This window comes from Ambystoma mexicanum, unplaced genomic scaffold (assembly GCF_040938575.1).
Source record: "Ambystoma mexicanum isolate Mex_15411 unplaced genomic scaffold, UKY_AmexF1_1 Mex_scaf10, whole genome shotgun sequence".
NCBI classification, from domain to species: domain Eukaryota; kingdom Metazoa; phylum Chordata; class Amphibia; order Caudata; family Ambystomatidae; genus Ambystoma; species Ambystoma mexicanum.
In genome coordinates, this window is record NW_027182325.1 from 2842501 (window position 1) to 2845000 (window position 2500).

General features: G+C 48.2%; 8 non-coding genes and 1 pseudogene across 8 annotated transcripts; all 9 read left to right on the forward strand.

The window, feature by feature from the left end:
- The first annotated feature begins 229 nt into the window (after nt 1-229).
- Nucleotides 230-348, forward strand: LOC138538893 (5S ribosomal RNA). Its single transcript, XR_011286977.1, has one exon. It is a non-coding gene; the product is annotated as a 5S ribosomal RNA (ribosomal RNA).
- Nucleotides 349-454: 106 nt separating this feature from the next.
- LOC138540130 (5S ribosomal RNA) lies at nt 455-573 on the forward strand. The gene has a single exon (XR_011288188.1). It is a non-coding gene; the product is annotated as a 5S ribosomal RNA (ribosomal RNA).
- A 106-nt stretch (nt 574-679) lies between these two features.
- Nucleotides 680-798, forward strand: LOC138550477 (5S ribosomal RNA). The gene has a single exon (XR_011294228.1). It is a non-coding gene; the product is annotated as a 5S ribosomal RNA (ribosomal RNA).
- A 93-nt stretch (nt 799-891) lies between these two features.
- Nucleotides 892-1010, forward strand: LOC138548180 (5S ribosomal RNA). The gene has a single exon (XR_011291992.1). It is a non-coding gene; the product is annotated as a 5S ribosomal RNA (ribosomal RNA).
- Nucleotides 1011-1116: 106 nt separating this feature from the next.
- Nucleotides 1117-1225, forward strand: LOC138545180 (5S ribosomal RNA; annotated as a pseudogene).
- A 463-nt stretch (nt 1226-1688) lies between these two features.
- LOC138538894 (5S ribosomal RNA) lies at nt 1689-1807 on the forward strand. Its single transcript, XR_011286978.1, has one exon. It is a non-coding gene; the product is annotated as a 5S ribosomal RNA (ribosomal RNA).
- A 106-nt stretch (nt 1808-1913) lies between these two features.
- LOC138540131 (5S ribosomal RNA) lies at nt 1914-2032 on the forward strand. The gene has a single exon (XR_011288189.1). It is a non-coding gene; the product is annotated as a 5S ribosomal RNA (ribosomal RNA).
- A 107-nt stretch (nt 2033-2139) lies between these two features.
- Nucleotides 2140-2258, forward strand: LOC138550478 (5S ribosomal RNA). The gene has a single exon (XR_011294229.1). It is a non-coding gene; the product is annotated as a 5S ribosomal RNA (ribosomal RNA).
- Nucleotides 2259-2351: 93 nt separating this feature from the next.
- On the forward strand, nt 2352-2470 carry LOC138539177 (5S ribosomal RNA). Its single transcript, XR_011287253.1, has one exon. It is a non-coding gene; the product is annotated as a 5S ribosomal RNA (ribosomal RNA).
- Nucleotides 2471-2500: the final 30 nt, after the last annotated feature.

The following is a 2500-nucleotide window of genomic DNA, read 5'->3' on the forward strand; positions in this document are numbered from 1 at the left end:
AAACCATTATTGTGTTGATTGTTCTCTCCACCTCCCTGCAACAGACACAGGATGGATGAATTAAAGTTATCCTACCAGACATAGGAGTCCTGAATGGGCCCACCAGTCTTATATATCTCGCCTGATCGAGCCTGATCGAGCGATGAGCGTGGTATCATGTTGCAAGTGGCTGCATGGCTTAGCTTACTAAATGCAAATGCATAAGAGTAATATTCTTAGCATTCCTAGAGCCTACGGCCACACCACACTGAATGCACCCGATCTCGACTGATCTCGGAAGTTAAGCAGTGTCAGGCCTAGTTAGTACCTGGATGGGAGACCGCCTGGGAATACCAGGTGCTGTAGGCTTTTTTGTGCTCCAAGTTCAGGAAGTGAGCCCTTTCTCAATTGCCTTTTAAAACTGCAAGGTCTAGCCGACTAGATGCTTAAAAGTACAAAACTCACTAGGCCCAGAGCCTACGGCCACACCACACTGAATGTGCCTGATCTCGTCTGATCTCAGAAGCTAAGCAGTGTCGGGCCTAGTTAGTACCTGGATGGAAGACCGCCTGGGAATACCAGGTGCTGTAGGCTTTTTTGTACTCCAAGTTCAGGAAGTGAGCCATTTCTCAATTGCCTTTCAAAACTGCAAGGTCTAGCCGACTAGATGCTTAAAAGTACAAAACTCACAAGAACCAGAGCCTACGGCCACACCACACTGAATGCGCCCGATCTCGTCTGATCTCGGAAGCTAAGCAGTGTCGGGCCTCGTTAGTACCTGGATGGGAGACCGCCTGGGAATACCAGGTGCTGTAGGCTTTTTTGTGCTCCAAGTTCAGGAAGTGAGCCATTTCTCAATTGCAAGGTCTAGCTGACTAGATGCTTAAAAGTACAAAACTCACTAGGCCCCGAGCCTACGGCCACACCACACTGATTGCGCCCGATCTCGTCTGATCTCGGAAGCTAAGCAGTGTCGGGCCTAGTTAGTACCTGGATGGGAGACCACCTGGGAATACCAGGTGCTGTAGGCTTTTTTGTGCTCCAAGTTCAGGAAGTGAGCCATTTCACAATTGCCTTTCAAAACTGCAAGGTCTAGCCGACTAGATGCTTAAAAGTACAAAACTCACTAGGCCCAGAGCCTACGGCCACACCACACTGAATGCGCCCGATCTCGGAAGCTAAGCAGGGTCAGGCCTAGTTAGTACCTGGATGGGAGACTGCCTGGGAATACCAGGTGCTGTAGGCTTTTTTGTGCTCCATGATTAGTAATTGCGCAACTTCTCAATTATTTTTCAAATTTGGTATGTTTCCAAAATAATTGTATCCCGTTTTATAGCGGAAATGTTGGACAACATCATGAGGGCTGGAGCTACCTTTTTACATAGAATTAGCATACAGGTAGTGTGTTCATGGGTAATAAATCGACTTTCACATGTAATGCAGTACAGAGAATATTGAGTCCTTCAAGAGGCATGAAAGAAAACCATTATTGTGTTGATTGTTCTCTCCACCTCCCTGCAACAGACACAGGATGGATGAATTAAAGTTATCCTACCAGACATAGGAGTCCTGAATGGGCCCACCAGTCTTATATATCTCGCCTGATCGAGCCTGATCGAGCGATGAGCGTGGTATCATGTTGCAAGTGGCTGCATGGCTTAGCTTACTAAATGCAAATGCATAAGAGTAATATTCTTAGCATTCCTAGAGCCTACGGCCACACCACACTGAATGCACCCGATCTCGACTGATCTCGGAAGTTAAGCAGTGTCAGGCCTAGTTAGTACCTGGATGGGAGACCGCCTGGGAATACCAGGTGCTGTAGGCTTTTTTGTGCTCCAAGTTCAGGAAGTGAGCCCTTTCTCAATTGCCTTTTAAAACTGCAAGGTCTAGCCGACTAGATGCTTAAAAGTACAAAACTCACTAGGCCCAGAGCCTACGGCCACACCACACTGAATGTGCCTGATCTCGTCTGATCTCAGAAGCTAAGCAGTGTCGGGCCTAGTTAGTACCTGGATGGAAGACCGCCTGGGAATACCAGGTGCTGTAGGCTTTTTTTGTACTCCAAGTTCAGGAAGTGAGCCATTTCTCAATTGCCTTTCAAAACTGCAAGGTCTAGCCGACTAGATGCTTAAAAGTACAAAACTCACAAGAACCAGAGCCTACGGCCACACCACACTGAATGCGCCCGATCTCGTCTGATCTCGGAAGCTAAGCAGTGTCGGGCCTCGTTAGTACCTGGATGGGAGACCGCCTGGGAATACCAGGTGCTGTAGGCTTTTTTGTGCTCCAAGTTCAGGAAGTGAGCCATTTCTCAATTGCAAGGTCTAGCTGACTAGATGCTTAAAAGTACAAAACTCACTAGGCCCAGAGCCTACGGCCACACCACACTGATTGCGCCCGATCTCGTCTGATCTCAGAAGCTAAGCAGTGTCGGGCCTAGTTAGTACCTGGATGGGAGACCACCTGGGAATACCAGGTGCTGTAGGCTTTTTTGTGCTCCAAGTTCAGGAAGTGAGCC